General features: G+C 47.8%; 12 non-coding genes across 12 annotated transcripts; all 12 read left to right on the top strand.

Moving 5' to 3' along the window:
* Positions 1-955: 955 nt before the first annotated feature.
* LOC142690324 (U2 spliceosomal RNA) lies at positions 956-1,146 on the top strand. The gene has a single exon (XR_012859111.1). It is a non-coding gene; the product is annotated as a U2 spliceosomal RNA (small nuclear RNA).
* Positions 1,147-2,454: 1,308 nt separating this feature from the next.
* Positions 2,455-2,645, top strand: LOC142690181 (U2 spliceosomal RNA). The gene has a single exon (XR_012858982.1). It is a non-coding gene; the product is annotated as a U2 spliceosomal RNA (small nuclear RNA).
* A 1,277-nt stretch (positions 2,646-3,922) lies between these two features.
* On the top strand, positions 3,923-4,113 carry LOC142690180 (U2 spliceosomal RNA). Its single transcript, XR_012858981.1, has one exon. It is a non-coding gene; the product is annotated as a U2 spliceosomal RNA (small nuclear RNA).
* Positions 4,114-5,409: 1,296 nt separating this feature from the next.
* LOC142690179 (U2 spliceosomal RNA) lies at positions 5,410-5,600 on the top strand. Its single transcript, XR_012858980.1, has one exon. It is a non-coding gene; the product is annotated as a U2 spliceosomal RNA (small nuclear RNA).
* A 1,292-nt stretch (positions 5,601-6,892) lies between these two features.
* On the top strand, positions 6,893-7,083 carry LOC142690178 (U2 spliceosomal RNA). Its single transcript, XR_012858979.1, has one exon. It is a non-coding gene; the product is annotated as a U2 spliceosomal RNA (small nuclear RNA).
* Positions 7,084-8,379: 1,296 nt separating this feature from the next.
* LOC142690177 (U2 spliceosomal RNA) lies at positions 8,380-8,570 on the top strand. The gene has a single exon (XR_012858978.1). It is a non-coding gene; the product is annotated as a U2 spliceosomal RNA (small nuclear RNA).
* A 1,276-nt stretch (positions 8,571-9,846) lies between these two features.
* Positions 9,847-10,037, top strand: LOC142690176 (U2 spliceosomal RNA). Its single transcript, XR_012858977.1, has one exon. It is a non-coding gene; the product is annotated as a U2 spliceosomal RNA (small nuclear RNA).
* A 1,296-nt stretch (positions 10,038-11,333) lies between these two features.
* Positions 11,334-11,524, top strand: LOC142690175 (U2 spliceosomal RNA). Its single transcript, XR_012858976.1, has one exon. It is a non-coding gene; the product is annotated as a U2 spliceosomal RNA (small nuclear RNA).
* A 1,284-nt stretch (positions 11,525-12,808) lies between these two features.
* LOC142690173 (U2 spliceosomal RNA) lies at positions 12,809-12,999 on the top strand. Its single transcript, XR_012858975.1, has one exon. It is a non-coding gene; the product is annotated as a U2 spliceosomal RNA (small nuclear RNA).
* Positions 13,000-14,267: 1,268 nt separating this feature from the next.
* Positions 14,268-14,458, top strand: LOC142690172 (U2 spliceosomal RNA). Its single transcript, XR_012858974.1, has one exon. It is a non-coding gene; the product is annotated as a U2 spliceosomal RNA (small nuclear RNA).
* A 1,300-nt stretch (positions 14,459-15,758) lies between these two features.
* On the top strand, positions 15,759-15,949 carry LOC142690171 (U2 spliceosomal RNA). The gene has a single exon (XR_012858973.1). It is a non-coding gene; the product is annotated as a U2 spliceosomal RNA (small nuclear RNA).
* Positions 15,950-17,241: 1,292 nt separating this feature from the next.
* On the top strand, positions 17,242-17,432 carry LOC142690169 (U2 spliceosomal RNA). Its single transcript, XR_012858971.1, has one exon. It is a non-coding gene; the product is annotated as a U2 spliceosomal RNA (small nuclear RNA).
* Positions 17,433-18,421: the final 989 nt, after the last annotated feature.

The raw sequence follows: 18,421 nt of genomic DNA, 5'->3' as shown, positions 1-18,421 counted from the left end.
TTGATTGATTGATTGATTCAGCACAACAGTCAAATAGTGGAGTGGAGTAGGGGAACAGCAAACAGCCAATAAAGCAGCCCGCCCGCTCGCCTGCCCGCCACAATGGACCTACCTGTGTACACTAGATGGATGTGATGGAATGTACTGTCGTCCCTACATTTCAAGAAGAAGTAAGAATTGCAGTTGCAACAAAGCCTTGCTTGCCTACAAAGAGAGCAGCAATTTGGATTTGTTACTATGTTACCTAGAAGAATAACAAACTGTGCAAGGATGGAGGTTGTAGGAGCAAGGAGAAGTTGTCTGTAAAGTTGGTGGATGCCTATTTTCCATTTTGCAGTCCCTTGTCTCCCTCTTGTGGCCTCCTGGAGGCAACTAGCTGTGCAAAAAAAAGACAGCCTGGCGGCCGGCTGTTGCAGTGTTGCCCTCTCAGGCAACACTGAGTGACTGACTGAGCCTCACCGTCTTATATAAAGTTCAGACGGAACTTTGCACGTGTCATAGTGGAGCCCTCAGGATTCCAGAGCCAGCTTTCTGACATCATAATGGGGCCTCAGAGATAAAAGCCTGGGCCCAGGCAGTGTTGGTCAGTGCTGCTCAGCAGGCAGCACTGGACTGGACTGGATTACAGCTGATACAAGGTGTGAAGGAACAAGGGGTGGCTGTGGGCATGCACTTGCTGCCGCTGCCAGTGTTTATCTGCATGGCAGCAGGGCATTTGGGCGTTGCCAGGAAGGCGTTTTTATGTAGATTCCTCCTCTTTCAGCACTGCATTGTGGTGCAAGCAAAAGAAGCAAATCCTGTCTGGCTTCCTCTCCGGCCTTTATTCACCTCCCGTGTAGCTGTGAGTGTGTGAGCCTGCAGGGCCCCATGGAATTGCCTAGAAGTAGGCTGAATCGCTGCAAGGGCTGAACAGCAGTATCGGGCAGGCTCGGGCAACGCGCGGCCCGTTCGGGTTATCACTTCTCGGCCTTTTGGCTAAGATCAAGTGTAGTATCTGTTCTTATCAGTTTAATATCTGATACGTCCCCTATCTGGGGACCATATATTAAATGGATTTTTAGAACAGGGAGATGGAAATAGAGCTTGCTCTGTCCACTCCACGCATTGACCTGGTATTGCAGTATTTCCAGGACCGGTGCACCCTTTCCTTATGTGTTGACTAAAAGCAGATTCCAAAAGTGTTTTTTGTCTTTGCTATTGTTTCTGTCTTTCTGAAGGGATCTCCCCTTTTAATCCCATTATTTCAACACCTGTTGGACAATGCATGAGTGATAATGAGCTCATTGATTAAATGCAATTAATGAATAGATTGCCACCTCTTGTTGTGTGTCGTCTGTGTTTCTGTGTTTCCGGCATTTCACATTGGAACACCTCATTCACCTTCCTTGTCTTCTCTCCGCCCTCCCTTTTAGGTAAGTTAAAGAGCTGCACCTGAGCCAGCCACTGATTGATTGATTGATTGATTGATTGATTGATTGATTGATTGATTGATTGATTGATTGATTGATTGATTGATGCAGCACAACAGTCAAATAGTGGAGTGGAGTAGGGGAACAGCAAACAGCCAATAAAGCAGCCCGCCCGCTCGCCTGCCCGCCACAATGGACCTACCTGTGTACACTAGATGGATGTGATGGAATGTACTGTCGTCCCTACATTTCAAGAAGAAGTAAGAATTGCAGTTGCAACAAAGCCTTGCTTGCCTACAAAGAGAGCAGCAATTTGGATTTGTTACTATGTTACCTAGAAGAATAACAAACTGTGCAAGGATGGAGGTTGTAGGAGCAAGGAGAAGTTGTCTGTAAAGTTGGTGGATGCCTATTTTCCATTTTGCAGTCCCTTGTCTCCCTCTTGTGGCCTCCTGGAGGCAACTAGCTGTGCAAAAAAAAGACAGCCTGGCGGCCGGCTGTTGCAGTGTTGCCCTCTCAGGCAACACTGAGTGACTGACTGAGCCTCACCGTCTTATATAAAGTTCAGACGGAACTTTGCACGTGTCATAGTGGAGCCCTCAGGATTCCAGAGCCAGCTTTCTGACATCATAATGGGGCCTCAGAGATAAAAGCCTGGGCCCAGGCAGTGTTGGTCAGTGCTGCTCAGCAGGCAGCACTGGACTGGACTGGATTACAGCTGATACAAGGTGTGAAGGAACAAGGGGTGGCTGTGGGCATGCACTTGCTGCCGCTGCCAGTGTTTATCTGCATGGCAGCAGGGCATTTGGGCGTTGCCAGGAAGGCGTTTTTATGTAGATTCCTCCTCTTTCAGCACTGCATTGTGGTGCAAGCAAAAGAAGCAAATCCTGTCTGGCTTCCTCTCCGGCCTTTATTCACCTCCCGTGTAGCTGTGAGTGTGTGAGCCTGCAGGGCCCCATGGAATTGCCTAGAAGTAGGCTGAATCGCTGCAAGGGCTGAACAGCAGTATCGGGCAGGCTCGGGCAACGCGCGGCCCGTTCGGGTTATCGCTTCTCGGCCTTTTGGCTAAGATCAAGTGTAGTATCTGTTCTTATCAGTTTAATATCTGATACGTCCCCTATCTGGGGACCATATATTAAATGGATTTTTAGAACAGGGAGATGGAAATAGAGCTTGCTCTGTCCACTCCACGCATTGACCTGGTATTGCAGTATTTCCAGGACCGGTGCACCCTTTCCTTATGTGTTGACTAAAAGCAGATTCCAAAAGTGTTTTTTGTCTTTGCTATTGTTTCTGTCTTTCTGAAGGGATCTCCCCTTTTAATCCCATTATTTCAACACCTGTTGGACAATGCATGAGTGATAATGAGCTCATTGATTAAATGCAATTAATGAATAGATTGCCACCTCTTGTTGTGTGTCGTCTGTGTTTCTGTGTTTCCGGCATTTCACATTGGAACACCTCATTCACCTTCCTTGTCTTCTCTCCGCCCTCCCTTTTAGGTAAGTTAAAGAGCTGCACCTGAGCCAGCCACTGATTGATTGATTGATTGATTGATTGATTGATTGATTGATTGCAGCACAACAGTCAAATAGTGGAGTGGAGTAGGGGAACAGCAAACAGCCAATAAAGCAGCCCGCCCGCTCGCCTGCCCGCCACAATGGACCTACCTGTGTACACTAGATGGATGTGATGGAATGTACTGTCGTCCCTACATTTCAAGAAGAAGTAAGAATTGCAGTTGCAACAAAGCCTTGCTTGCCTACAAAGAGAGCAGCAATTTGGATTTGTTACTATGTTACCTAGAAGAATAACAAACTGTGCAAGGATGGAGGTTGTAGGAGCAAGGAGAAGTTGTCTGTAAAGTTGGTGGATGCCTATTTTCCATTTTGCAGTCCCTTGTCTCCCTCTTGTGGCCTCCTGGAGGCAACTAGCTGTGCAAAAAAAAGACAGCCTGGCGGCCGGCTGTTGCAGTGTTGCCCTCTCAGGCAACACTGAGTGACTGACTGAGCCTCACCGTCTTATATAAAGTTCAGACGGAACTTTGCACGTGTCATAGTGGAGCCCTCAGGATTCCAGAGCCAGCTTTCTGACATCATAATGGGGCCTCAGAGATAAAAGCCTGGGCCCAGGCAGTGTTGGTCAGTGCTGCTCAGCAGGCAGCACTGGACTGGACTGGATTACAGCTGATACAAGGTGTGAAGGAACAAGGGGTGGCTGTGGGCATGCACTTGCTGCCGCTGCCAGTGTTTATCTGCATGGCAGCAGGGCATTTGGGCGTTGCCAGGAAGGCGTTTTTATGTAGATTCCTCCTCTTTCAGCACTGCATTGTGGTGCAAGCAAAAGAAGCAAATCCTGTCTGGCTTCCTCTCCGGCCTTTATTCACCTCCCGTGTAGCTGTGAGTGTGTGAGCCTGCAGGGCCCCATGGAATTGCCTAGAAGTAGGCTGAATCGCTGCAAGGGCTGAACAGCAGTATCGGGCAGGCTCGGGCAACGCGCGGCCCGTTCGGGTTATCGCTTCTCGGCCTTTTGGCTAAGATCAAGTGTAGTATCTGTTCTTATCAGTTTAATATCTGATACGTCCCCTATCTGGGGACCATATATTAAATGGATTTTTAGAACAGGGAGATGGAAATAGAGCTTGCTCTGTCCACTCCACGCATTGACCTGGTATTGCAGTATTTCCAGGACCGGTGCACCCTTTCCTTATGTGTTGACTAAAAGCAGATTCCAAAAGTGTTTTTTGTCTTTGCTATTGTTTCTGTCTTTCTGAAGGGATCTCCCCTTTTAATCCCATTATTTCAACACCTGTTGGACAATGCATGAGTGATAATGAGCTCATTGATTAAATGCAATTAATGAATAGATTGCCACCTCTTGTTGTGTGTCGTCTGTGTTTCTGTGTTTCCGGCATTTCACATTGGAACACCTCATTCACCTTCCTTGTCTTCTCTCCGCCCTCCCTTTTAGGTAAGTTAAAGAGCTGCACCTGAGCCAGCCACTGATTGATTGATTGATTGATTGATTGATTGATTGATTGATTGATTGATTGATTGATTGATTGATTGATTGATGCAGCACAACAGTCAAATAGTGGAGTGGAGTAGGGGAACAGCAAACAGCCAATAAAGCAGCCCGCCCGCTCGCCTGCCCGCCACAATGGACCTACCTGTGTACACTAGATGGATGTGATGGAATGTACTGTCGTCCCTACATTTCAAGAAGAAGTAAGAATTGCAGTTGCAACAAAGCCTTGCTTGCCTACAAAGAGAGCAGCAATTTGGATTTGTTACTATGTTACCTAGAAGAATAACAAACTGTGCAAGGATGGAGGTTGTAGGAGCAAGGAGAAGTTGTCTGTAAAGTTGGTGGATGCCTATTTTCCATTTTGCAGTCCCTTGTCTCCCTCTTGTGGCCTCCTGGAGGCAACTAGCTGTGCAAAAAAAAGACAGCCTGGCGGCCGGCTGTTGCAGTGTTGCCCTCTCAGGCAACACTGAGTGACTGACTGAGCCTCACCGTCTTATATAAAGTTCAGACGGAACTTTGCACGTGTCATAGTGGAGCCCTCAGGATTCCAGAGCCAGCTAATGGGGCCTCAGAGATAAAAGCCTGGGCCCAGGCAGTGTTGGTCAGTGCTGCTCAGCAGGCAGCACTGGACTGGACTGGATTACAGCTGATACAAGGTGTGAAGGAACAAGGGGTGGCTGTGGGCATGCACTTGCTGCCGCTGCCAGTGTTTATCTGCATGGCAGCAGGGCATTTGGGCGTTGCCAGGAAGGCGTTTTTATGTAGAATCCTCCTCTTTCAGCACTGCATTGTGGTGCAAGCAAAAGAAGCAAATCCTGTCTGGCTTCCTCTCCGGCCTTTATTCACCTCCCGTGTAGCTGTGAGTGTGTGAGCCTGCAGGGCCCCATGGAATTGCCTAGAAGTAGGCTGAATCGCTGCAAGGGCTGAACAGCAGTATCGGGCAGGCTCGGGCAACGCGCGGCCCGTTCGGGTTATCGCTTCTCGGCCTTTTGGCTAAGATCAAGTGTAGTATCTGTTCTTATCAGTTTAATATCTGATACGTCCCCTATCTGGGGACCATATATTAAATGGATTTTTAGAACAGGGAGATGGAAATAGAGCTTGCTCTGTCCACTCCACGCATTGACCTGGTATTGCAGTATTTCCAGGACCGGTGCACCCTTTCCTTATGTGTTGACTAAAAGCAGATTCCAAAAGTGTTTTTTGTCTTTGCTATTGTTTCTGTCTTTCTGAAGGGATCTCCCCTTTTAATCCCATTATTTCAACACCTGTTGGACAATGCATGAGTGATAATGAGCTCATTGATTAAATGCAATTAATGAATAGATTGCCACCTCTTGTTGTGTGTCGTCTGTGTTTCTGTGTTTCCGGCATTTCACATTGGAACACCTCATTCACCTTCCTTGTCTTCTCTCCGCCCTCCCTTTTAGGTAAGTTAAAGAGCTGCACCTGAGCCAGCCACTGATTGATTGATTGATTGATTGATTGATTGATTGATTGATTGATTGATTGATTGATGCAGCACAACAGTCAAATAGTGGAGTGGAGTAGGGGAACAGCAAACAGCCAATAAAGCAGCCCGCCCGCTCGCCTGCCCGCCACAATGGACCTACCTGTGTACACTAGATGGATGTGATGGAATGTACTGTCGTCCCTACATTTCAAGAAGAAGTAAGAATTGCAGTTGCAACAAAGCCTTGCTTGCCTACAAAGAGAGCAGCAATTTGGATTTGTTACTATGTTACCTAGAAGAATAACAAACTGTGCAAGGATGGAGGTTGTAGGAGCAAGGAGAAGTTGTCTGTAAAGTTGGTGGATGCCTATTTTCCATTTTGCAGTCCCTTGTCTCCCTCTTGTGGCCTCCTGGAGGCAACTAGCTGTGCAAAAAAAAGACAGCCTGGCGGCCGGCTGTTGCAGTGTTGCCCTCTCAGGCAACACTGAGTGACTGACTGAGCCTCACCGTCTTATATAAAGTTCAGACGGAACTTTGCACGTGTCATAGTGGAGCCCTCAGGATTCCAGAGCCAGCTTTCTGACATCATAATGGGGCCTCAGAGATAAAAGCCTGGGCCCAGGCAGTGTTGGTCAGTGCTGCTCAGCAGGCAGCACTGGACTGGACTGGATTACAGCTGATACAAGGTGTGAAGGAACAAGGGGTGGCTGTGGGCATGCACTTGCTGCCGCTGCCAGTGTTTATCTGCATGGCAGCAGGGCATTTGGGCGTTGCCAGGAAGGCGTTTTTATGTAGATTCCTCCTCTTTCAGCACTGCATTGTGGTGCAAGCAAAAGAAGCAAATCCTGTCTGGCTTCCTCTCCGGCCTTTATTCACCTCCCGTGTAGCTGTGAGTGTGTGAGCCTGCAGGGCCCCATGGAATTGCCTAGAAGTAGGCTGAATCGCTGCAAGGGCTGAACAGCAGTATCGGGCAGGTTCGGGCAACGCGCGGCCCGTTCGGGTTATCGCTTCTCGGCCTTTTGGCTAAGATCAAGTGTAGTATCTGTTCTTATCAGTTTAATATCTGATACGTCCCCTATCTGGGGACCATATATTAAATGGATTTTTAGAACAGGGAGATGGAAATAGAGCTTGCTCTGTCCACTCCACGCATTGACCTGGTATTGCAGTATTTCCAGGACCGGTGCACCCTTTCCTTATGTGTTGACTAAAAGCAGATTCCAAAAGTGTTTTTTGTCTTTGCTATTGTTTCTGTCTTTCTGAAGGGATCTCCCCTTTTAATCCCATTATTTCAACACCTGTTGGACAATGCATGAGTGATAATGAGCTCATTGATTAAATGCAATTAATGAATAGATTGCCACCTCTTGTTGTGTGTCGTCTGTGTTTCTGTGTTTCCGGCATTTCACATTGGAACACCTCATTCACCTTCCTTGTCTTCTCTCCGCCCTCCCTTTTAGGTAAGTTAAAGAGCTGCACCTGAGCCAGCCACTGATTGATTGATTGATTGATTGATTGATTGATTGATTGATTGATTGATTGATTGATTGATGCAGCACAACAGTCAAATAGTGGAGTGGAGTAGGGGAACAGCAAACAGCCAATAAAGCAGCCCGCCCGCTCGCCTGCCCGCCACAATGGACCTACCTGTGTACACTAGATGGATGTGATGGAATGTACTGTCGTCCCTACATTTCAAGAAGAAGTAAGAATTGCAGTTGCAACAAAGCCTTGCTTGCCTACAAAGAGAGCAGCAATTTGGATTTGTTACTATGTTACCTAGAAGAATAACAAACTGTGCAAGGATGGAGGTTGTAGGAGCAAGGAGAAGTTGTCTGTAAAGTTGGTGGATGCCTATTTTCCATTTTGCAGTCCCTTGTCTCCCTCTTGTGGCCTCCTGGAGGCAACTAGCTGTGCAAAAAAAAGACAGCCTGGCGGCCGGCTGTTGCAGTGTTGCCCTCTCAGGCAACACTGAGTGACTGACTGAGCCTCACCGTCTTATATAAAGTTCAGACGGAACTTTGCACGTGTCATAGTGGAGCCCTCAGGATTCCAGAGCCAGCTTTCTGACATCATAATGGGGCCTCAGAGATAAAAGCCTTGGCCCAGGCAGTGTTGGTCAGTGCTGCTCAGCAGGCAGCACTGGACTGGACTGGATTACAGCTGATACAAGGTGTGAAGGAACAAGGGGTGGCTGTGGGCATGCACTTGCTGCCGCTGCCAGTGTTTATCTGCATGGCAGCAGGGCATTTGGGCGTTGCCAGGAAGGCGTTTTTATGTAGATTCCTCCTCTTTCAGCACTGCATTGTGGTGCAAGCAAAAGAAGCAAATCCTGTCTGGCTTCCTCTCCGGCCTTTATTCACCTCCCGTGTAGCTGTGAGTGTGTGAGCCTGCAGGGCCCCATGGAATTGCCTAGAAGTAGGCTGAATCGCTGCAAGGGCTGAACAGCAGTATCGGGCAGGCTCGGGCAACGCGCGGCCCGTTCGGGTTATCGCTTCTCGGCCTTTTGGCTAAGATCAAGTGTAGTATCTGTTCTTATCAGTTTAATATCTGATACGTCCCCTATCTGGGGACCATATATTAAATGGATTTTTAGAACAGGGAGATGGAAATAGAGCTTGCTCTGTCCACTCCACGCATTGACCTGGTATTGCAGTATTTCCAGGACCGGTGCACCCTTTCCTTATGTGTTGACTAAAAGCAGATTCCAAAAGTGTTTTTTGTCTTTGCTATTGTTTCTGTCTTTCTGAAGGGATCTCCCCTTTTAATCCCATTATTTCAACACCTGTTGGACAATGCATGAGTGATAATGAGCTCATTGATTAAATGCAATTAATGAATAGATTGCCACCTCTTGTTGTGTGTCGTCTGTGTTTCTGTGTTTCCGGCATTTCACATTGGAACACCTCATTCACCTTCCTTGTCTTCTCTCCGCCCTCCCTTTTAGGTAAGTTAAAGAGCTGCACCTGAGCCAGCCACTGATTGATTGATTGATTGATTGATTGATTGATTGATTGATGCAGCACAACAGTCAAATAGTGGAGTGGAGTAGGGGAACAGCAAACAGCCAATAAAGCAGCCCGCCCGCTCGCCTGCCCGCCACAATGGACCTACCTGTGTACACTAGATGGATGTGATGGAATGTACTGTCGTCCCTACATTTCAAGAAGAAGTAAGAATTGCAGTTGCAACAAAGCCTTGCTTGCCTACAAAGAGAGCAGCAATTTGGATTTGTTACTATGTTACCTAGAAGAATAACAAACTGTGCAAGGATGGAGGTTGTAGGAGCAAGGAGAAGTTGTCTGTAAAGTTGGTGGATGCCTATTTTCCATTTTGCAGTCCCTTGTCTCCCTCTTGTGGCCTCCTGGAGGCAACTAGCTGTGCAAAAAAAAGACAGCCTGGCGGCCGGCTGTTGCAGTGTTGCCCTCTCAGGCAACACTGAGTGACTGACTGAGCCTCACCGTCTTATATAAAGTTCAGACGGAACTTTGCACGTGTCATAGTGGAGCCCTCAGGATTCCAGAGCCAGCTTTCTGACATCATAATGGGGCCTCAGAGATAAAAGCCTGGGCCCAGGCAGTGTTGGTCAGTGCTGCTCAGCAGGCAGCACTGGACTGGACTGGATTACAGCTGATACAAGGTGTGAAGGAACAAGGGGTGGCTGTGGGCATGCACTTGCTGCCGCTGCCAGTGTTTATCTGCATGGCAGCAGGGCATTTGGGCGTTGCCAGGAAGGCGTTTTTATGTAGATTCCTCCTCTTTCAGCACTGCATTGTGGTGCAAGCAAAAGAAGCAAATCCTGTCTGGCTTCCTCTCCGGCCTTTATTCACCTCCCGTGTAGCTGTGAGTGTGTGAGCCTGCAGGGCCCCATGGAATTGCCTAGAAGTAGGCTGAATCGCTGCAAGGGCTGAACAGCAGTATCGGGCAGGCTCGGGCAACGCGCGGCCCGTTCGGGTTATCGCTTCTCGGCCTTTTGGCTAAGATCAAGTGTAGTATCTGTTCTTATCAGTTTAATATCTGATACGTCCCCTATCTGGGGACCATATATTAAATGGATTTTTAGAACAGGGAGATGGAAATAGAGCTTGCTCTGTCCACTCCACGCATTGACCTGGTATTGCAGTATTTCCAGGACCGGTGCACCCTTTCCTTATGTGTTGACTAAAAGCAGATTCCAAAAGTGTTTTTTGTCTTTGCTATTGTTTCTGTCTTTCTGAAGGGATCTCCCCTTTTAATCCCATTATTTCAACACCTGTTGGACAATGCATGAGTGATAATGAGCTCATTGATTAAATGCAATTAATGAATAGATTGCCACCTCTTGTTGTGTGTCGTCTGTGTTTCTGTGTTTCCGGCATTTCACATTGGAACACCTCATTCACCTTCCTTGTCTTCTCTCCGCCCTCCCTTTTAGGTAAGTTAAAGAGCTGCACCTGAGCCAGCCACTGATTGATTGATTGATTGATTGATTGATTGATTGATTGATTGATTGATTGATTGATTGATGCAGCACAACAGTCAAATAGTGGAGTGGAGTAGGGGAACAGCAAACAGCCAATAAAGCAGCCCGCCCGCTCGCCTGCCCGCCACAATGGACCTACCTGTGTACACTAGATGGATGTGATGGAATGTACTGTCGTCCCTACATTTCAAGAAGAAGTAAGAATTGCAGTTGCAACAAAGCCTTGCTTGCCTACAAAGAGAGCAGCAATTTGGATTTGTTACTATGTTACCTAGAAGAATAACAAACTGTGCAAGGATGGAGGTTGTAGGAGCAAGGAGAAGTTGTCTGTAAAGTTGGTGGATGCCTATTTTCCATTTTGCAGTCCCTTGTCTCCCTCTTGTGGCCTCCTGGAGGCAACTAGCTGTGCAAAAAAAAGACAGCCTGGCGGCCGGCTGTTGCAGTGTTGCCCTCTCAGGCAACACTGTGTGACTGACTGAGCCTCACCGTCTTATATAAAGTTCAGACGGAACTTTGCACGTGTCATAGTGGAGCCCTCAGGATTCCAGAGCCAGCTTTCTGACATCATAATGGGGCCTCAGAGATAAAAGCCTGGGCCCAGGCAGTGTTGGTCAGTGCTGCTCAGCAGGCAGCACTGGACTGGACTGGATTACAGCTGATACAAGGTGTGAAGGAACAAGGGGTGGCTGTGGGCATGCACTTGCTGCCGCTGCCAGTGTTTATCTGCATGGCAGCAGGGCATTTGGGCGTTGCCAGGAAGGCGTTTTTATGTAGATTCCTCCTCTTTCAGCACTGCATTGTGGTGCAAGCAAAAGAAGCAAATCCTGTCTGGCTTCCTCTCCGGCCTTTATTCACCTCCCGTGTAGCTGTGAGTGTGTGAGCCTGCAGGGCCCCATGGAATTGCCTAGAAGTAGGCTGAATCGCTGCAAGGGCTGAACAGCAGTATCGGGCAGGCTCGGGCAACGCGCGGCCCGTTCGGGTTATCGCTTCTCGGCCTTTTGGCTAAGATCAAGTGTAGTATCTGTTCTTATCAGTTTAATATCTGATACGTCCCCTATCTGGGGACCATATATTAAATGGATTTTTAGAACAGGGAGATGGAAATAGAGCTTGCTCTGTCCACTCCACGCATTGACCTGGTATTGCAGTATTTCCAGGACCGGTGCACCCTTTCCTTATGTGTTGACTAAAAGCAGATTCCAAAAGTGTTTTTTGTCTTTGCTATTGTTTCTGTCTTTCTGAAGGGATCTCCCCTTTTAATCCCATTATTTCAACACCTGTTGGACAATGCATGAGTGATAATGAGCTCATTGATTAAATGCAATTAATGAATAGATTGCCACCTCTTGTTGTGTGTCGTCTGTGTTTCTGTGTTTCCGGCATTTCACATTGGAACACCTCATTCACCTTCCTTGTCTTCTCTCCGCCCTCCCTTTTAGGTAAGTTAAAGAGCTGCACCTGAGCCAGCCACTGATTGATTGATTGATTGATTGATTGATTGATTGATTGATTGATTGATGCAGCACAACAGTCAAATAGTGGAGTGGAGTAGGGGAACAGCAAACAGCCAATAAAGCAGCCCGCCCGCTCGCCTGCCCGCCACAATGGACCTACCTGTGTACACTAGATGGATGTGATGGAATGTACTGTCGTCCCTACATTTCAAGAAGAAGTAAGAATTGCAGTTGCAACAAAGCCTTGCTTGCCTACAAAGAGAGCAGCAATTTGGATTTGTTACTATGTTACCTAGAAGAATAACAAACTGTGCAAGGATGGAGGTTGTAGGAGCAAGGAGAAGTTGTCTGTAAAGTTGGTGGATGCCTATTTTCCATTTTGCAGTCCCTTGTCTCCCTCTTGTGGCCTCCTGGAGGCAACTAGCTGTGCAAAAAAAAGACAGCCTGGCGGCCGGCTGTTGCAGTGTTGCCCTCTCAGGCAACACTGAGTGACTGACTGAGCCTCACCGTCTTATATAAAGTTCAGACGGAACTTTGCACGTGTCATAGTGGAGCCCTCAGGATTCCAGAGCCAGCTTTCTGACATCATAATGGGGCCTCAGAGATAAAAGCCTGGGCCCAGGCAGTGTTGGTCAGTGCTGCTCAGCAGGCAGCACTGGACTGGACTGGATTACAGCTGATACAAGGTGTGAAGGAACAAGGGGTGGCTGTGGGCATGCACTTGCTGCCGCTGCCAGTGTTTATCTGCATGGCAGCAGGGCATTTGGGCGTTGCCAGGAAGGTGTTTTTATGTAGATTCCTCCTCTTTCAGCACTGCATTGTGGTGCAAGCAAAAGAAGCAAATCCTGTCTGGCTTCCTCTCCGGCCTTTATTCACCTCCCGTGTAGCTGTGAGTGTGTGAGCCTGCAGGGCCCCATGGAATTGCCTAGAAGTAGCCTGAATCGCTGCAAGGGCTGAACAGCAGTATCGGGCAGGCTCGGGCAACGCGCGGCCCGTTCGGGTTATCGCTTCTCGGCCTTTTGGCTAAGATCAAGTGTAGTATCTGTTCTTATCAGTTTAATATCTGATACGTCCCCTATCTGGGGACCATATATTAAATGGATTTTTAGAACAGGGAGATGGAAATAGAGCTTGCTCTGTCCACTCCACGCATTGACCTGGTATTGCAGTATTTCCAGGACCGGTGCACCCTTTCCTTATGTGTTGACTAAAAGCAGATTCCAAAAGTGTTTTTTGTCTTTGCTATTGTTTCTGTCTTTCTGAAGGGATCTCCCCTTTTAATCCCATTATTTCAACACCTGTTGGACAATGCATGAGTGATAATGAGCTCATTGATTAAATGCAATTAATGAATAGATTGCCACCTCTTGTTGTGTGTCGTCTGTGTTTCTGTGTTTCCGGCATTTCACATTGGAACACCTCATTCACCTTCCTTGTCTTCTCTCCGCCCTCCCTTTTAGGTAAGTTAAAGAGCTGCACCTGAGCCAGCCACTGATTGATTGATTGATTGATTGATTGATTGATGCAGCACAACAGTCAAATAGTGGAGTGGAGTAGGGGAACAGCAAACAGCCAATAAAGCAGCCCGCCCGCTCGCCTGCCCGCCACAATGGACCTACCTGTGTACACTAGATGGATGTGATGGAATGTACTGTCGTCCCTACATTTCAAGAAGAAGTAAGAATTGCAGTTGCAACAAAGCCTTGCTTGCCTACAAAGAGAGCAGCAATTTGGATTTGTTACTATGTTACCTAGAAGAATAACAAACTGTGCAAGGATGGAGGTTGTAGGAGCAAGGAGAAGTTGTCTGTAAAGTTGGTGGATGCCTATTTTCCATTTTGCAGTCCCTTGTCTCCCTCTCGTGGCCTCCTGGAGGCAACTAGCTGTGCAAAAAAAAGACAGCCTGGCGGCCGGCTGTTGCAGTGTTGCCCTCTCAGGCAACACTGAGTGACTGACTGAGCCTCACCGTCTTATATAAAGTTCAGACGGAACTTTGCACGTGTCATAGTGGAGCCCTCAGGATTCCAGAGCCAGCTTTCTGACATCATAATGGGGCCTCAGAGATAAAAGCCTGGGCCCAGGCAGTGTTGGTCAGTGCTGCTCAGCAGGCAGCACTGGACTGGACTGGATTACAGCTGATACAAGGTGTGAAGGAACAAGGGGTGGCTGTGGGCATGCACTTGCTGCCGCTGCCAGTGTTTATCTGCATGGCAGCAGGGCATTTGGGCGTTGCCAGGAAGGCGTTTTTATGTAGATTCCTCCTCTTTCAGCACTGCATTGTGGTGCAAGCAAAAGAAGCAAATCCTGTCTGGCTTCCTCTCCGGCCTTTATTCACCTCCCGTGTAGCTGTGAGTGTGTGAGCCTGCAGGGCCCCATGGAATTGCCTAGAAGTAGGCTGAATCGCTGCAAGGGCTGAACAGCAGTATCGGGCAGGCTCGGGCAACGCGCGGCCCGTTCGGGTTATCGCTTCTCGGCCTTTTGGCTAAGATCAAGTGTAGTATCTGTTCTTATCAGTTTAATATCTGATACGTCCCCTATCTGGGGACCATATATTAAATGGATTTTTAGAACAGGGAGATGGAAATAGAGCTTGCTCTGTCCACTCCACGCATTGACCTGGTATTGCAGTATTTCCAGGACCGGTGCACCCTTTCCTTATGTGTTGACTAAAAGCAGATTCCAAAAGTGTTTTTTGTCTTTGCTATTGTTTCTGTCTTTCTGAAGGGATCTCCCCTTTTAATCCCATTATTTCAACACCTGTTGGACAATGCATGAGTGATAATGAGCTCATTGATTAAATGCAATTAATGAATAGATTGCCACCTCTTGTTGTGTGTCGTCTGTGTTTCTGTGTTTCCGGCATTTCACATTGGAACACCTCATTCACCTTCCTTGTCTTCTCTCCGCCCTCCCTTTTAGGTAAGTTAAAGAGCTGCACCTGAGCCAGCCACTGATTGATTGATTGATTGATTTATTGATTGATTGATTGATTGATTGATTGATTGATTGATTGATGCAGCACAACAGTCAAATAGTGGAGTGGAGTAGGGGAACAGCAAACAGCCAATAAAGCAGCCCGCCCGCTCGCCTGCCCGCCACAATGGACCTACCTGTGTACACTAGATGGATGTGATGGAATGTACTGTCGTCCCTACATTTCAAGAAGAAGTAAGAATTGCAGTTGCAACAAAGCCTTGCTTGCCTACAAAGAGAGCAGCAATTTGGATTTGTTACTATGTTACCTAGAAGAATAACAAACTGTGCAAGGATGGAGGTTGTAGGAGCAAGGAGAAGTTGTCTGTAAAGTTGGTGGATGCCTATTTTCCATTTTGCAGTCCCTTGTCTCCCTCTTGTGGCCTCCTGGAGGCAACTAGCTGTGCAAAAAAAAGACAGCCTGGCGGCCGGCTGTTGCAGTGTTGCCCTCTCAGGCAACACTGAGTGACTGACTGAGCCTCACCGTCTTATATAAAGTTCAGACGGAACTTTGCACGTGTCATAGTGGAGCCCTCAGGATTCCAGAGCCAGCTTTCTGACATCATAATGGGGCCTCAGAGATAAAAGCCTGGGCCCAGGCAGTGTTGGTCAGTGCTGCTCAGCAGGCAGCACTGGACTGGACTGGATTACAGCTGATACAAGGTGTGAAGGAACAAGGGGTGGCTGTGGGCATGCACTTGCTGCCGCTGCCAGTGTTTATCTGCATGGCAGCAGGGCATTTGGGCGTTGCCAGGAAGGCGTTTTTATGTAGATTCCTCCTCTTTCAGCACTGCATTGTGGTGCAAGCAAAAGAAGCAAATCCTGTCTGGCTTCCTCTCCGGCCTTTATTCACCTCCCGTGTAGCTGTGAGTGTGTGAGCCTGCAGGGCCCCATGGAATTGCCTAGAAGTAGGCTGAATCGCTGCAAGGGCTGAACAGCAGTATCGGGCAGGCTCGGGCAACGCGCGGCCCGTTCGGGTTATCGCTTCTCGGCCTTTTGGCTAAGATCAAGTGTAGTATCTGTTCTTATCAGTTTAATATCTGATACGTCCCCTATCTGGGGACCATATATTAAATGGATTTTTAGAACAGGGAGATGGAAATAGAGCTTGCTCTGTCCACTCCACGCATTGACCTGGTATTGCAGTATTTCCAGGACCGGTGCACCCTTTCCTTATGTGTTGACTAAAAGCAGATTCCAAAAGTGTTTTTTGTCTTTGCTATTGTTTCTGTCTTTCTGAAGGGATCTCCCCTTTTAATCCCATTATTTCAACACCTGTTGGACAATGCATGAGTGATAATGAGCTCATTGATTAAATGCAATTAATGAATAGATTGCCACCTCTTGTTGTGTGTCGTCTGTGTTTCTGTGTTTCCGGCATTTCACATTGGAACACCTCATTCACCTTCCTTGTCTTCTCTCCGCCCTCCCTTTTAGGTAAGTTAAAGAGCTGCACCTGAGCCAGCCACTGATTGATTGATTGATTGATTGATTGATTGATTGATTGATTGATTGATTGATTGATGCAGCACAACAGTCAAATAGTGGAGTGGAGTAGGGGAACAGCAAACAGCCAATAAAGCAGCCCGCCCGCTCGCCTGCCCGCCACAATGGACCTACCTGTGTACACTAGATGGATGTGATGGAATGTACTGTCGTCCCTACATTTCAAGAAGAAGTAAGAATTGCAGTTGCAACAAAGCCTTGCTTGCCTACAAAGAGAGCAGCAATTTGGATTTGTTACTATGTTACCTAGAAGAATAACAAACTGTGCAAGGATGGAGGTTGTAGGAGCAAGGAGAAGTTGTCTGTAAAGTTGGTGGATGCCTATTTTCCATTTTGCAGTCCCTTGTCTCCCTCTTGTGGCCTCCTGGAGGCAACTAGCTGTGCAAAAAAAAGACAGCCTGGCGGCCGGCTGTTGCAGTGTTGCCCTCTCAGGCAACACTGAGTGACTGACTGAGCCTCACCGTCTTATATAAAGTTCAGACGGAACTTTGCACGTGTCATAGTGGAGCCCTCAGGATTCCAGAGCCAGCTTTCTGACATCATAATGGGGCCTCAGAGATAAAAGCCTGGGCCCAGGCAGTGTTGGTCAGTGCTGCTCAGCAGGCAGCACTGGACTGGACTGGATTACAGCTGATACAAGGTGTGAAGGAACAAGGGGTGGCTGTGGGCATGCACTTGCTGCCGCTGCCAGTGTTTATCTGCATGGCAGCAGGGCATTTGGGCGTTGCCAGGAAGGCGTTTTTATGTAGATTCCTCCTCTTTCAGCACTGCATTGTGGTGCAAGCAAAAGAAGCAAATCCTGTCTGGCTTCCTCTCCGGCCTTTATTCACCTCCCGTGTAGCTGTGAGTGTGTGAGCCTGCAGGGCCCCATGGAATTGCCTAGAAGTAGGCTGAATCGCTGCAAGGGCTGAACAGCAGTATCGGGCAGGCTCGGGCAACGCGCGGCCCGTTCGGGTTATCGCTTCTCGGCCTTTTGGCTAAGATCAAGTGTAGTATCTGTTCTTATCAGTTTAATATCTGATACGTCCCCTATCTGGGGACCATATATTAAATGGATTTTTAGAACAGGGAGATGGAAATAGAGCTTGCTCTGTCCACTCCACGCATTGACCTGGTATTGCAGTATTTCCAGGACCGGTGCACCCTTTCCTTATGTGTTGACTAAAAGCAGATTCCAAAAGTGTTTTTTGTCTTTGCTATTGTTTCTGTCTTTCTGAAGGGATCTCCCCTTTTAATCCCATTATTTCAACACCTGTTGGACAATGCATGAGTGATAATGAGCTCATTGATTAAATGCAATTAATGAATAGATTGCCACCTCTTGTTGTGTGTCGTCTGTGTTTCTGTGTTTCCGGCATTTCACATTGGAACACCTCATTCACCTTCCTTGTCTTCTCTCCGCCCTCCCTTTTAGGTAAGTTAAAGAGCTGCACCTGAGCCAGCCACTGATTGATTGATTGATTGATTGATTGATTGATTGATTGATTGATTGATTGATTGATGCAGCACAACAGTCAAATAGTGGAGTGGAGTAGGGGAACAGCAAACAGCCAATAAAGCAGCCCGCCCGCTCGCCTGCCCGCCACAATGGACCTACCTGTGTACACTAGATGGATGTGATGGAATGTACTGTCGTCCCTACATTTCAAGAAGAAGTAAGAATTGCAGTTGCAACAAAGCCTTGCTTGCCTACAAAGAGAGCAGCAATTTGGATTTGTTACTATGTTACCTAGAAGAATAACAAACTGTGCAAGGATGGAGGTTGTAGGAGCAAGGAGAAGTTGTCTGTAAAGTTGGTGGATGCCTATTTTCCATTTTGCAGTCCCTTGTCTCCCTCTTGTGGCCTCCTGGAGGCAACTAGCTGTGCAAAAAAAAGACAGCCTGGCGGCCGGCTGTTGCAGTGTTGCCCTCTCAGGCAACACTGAGTGACTGACTGAGCCTCACCGTCTTATATAAAGTTCAGACGGAACTTTGCACGTGTCATAGTGGAGCCCTCAGGATTCCAGAGCCAGCTTTCTGACATCATAATGGGGCCTCAGAGATAAAAGCCTGGGCCCAGGCAGTGTTGGTCAGTGCTGCTCAGCAGGCAGCACTGGACTGGACTGGATTACAGCTGATACAAGGTGTGAAGGAACAA

Source organism: Rhinoderma darwinii (assembly GCF_050947455.1).
Source record: "Rhinoderma darwinii isolate aRhiDar2 chromosome 5 unlocalized genomic scaffold, aRhiDar2.hap1 SUPER_5_unloc_33, whole genome shotgun sequence".
Taxonomy (NCBI): Eukaryota; Metazoa; Chordata; class Amphibia; order Anura; family Rhinodermatidae; genus Rhinoderma; species Rhinoderma darwinii.
The sequence above is the reverse complement of the archived record's forward strand: the minus strand, read 5'-3'. Positions and strand labels throughout refer to the sequence as shown.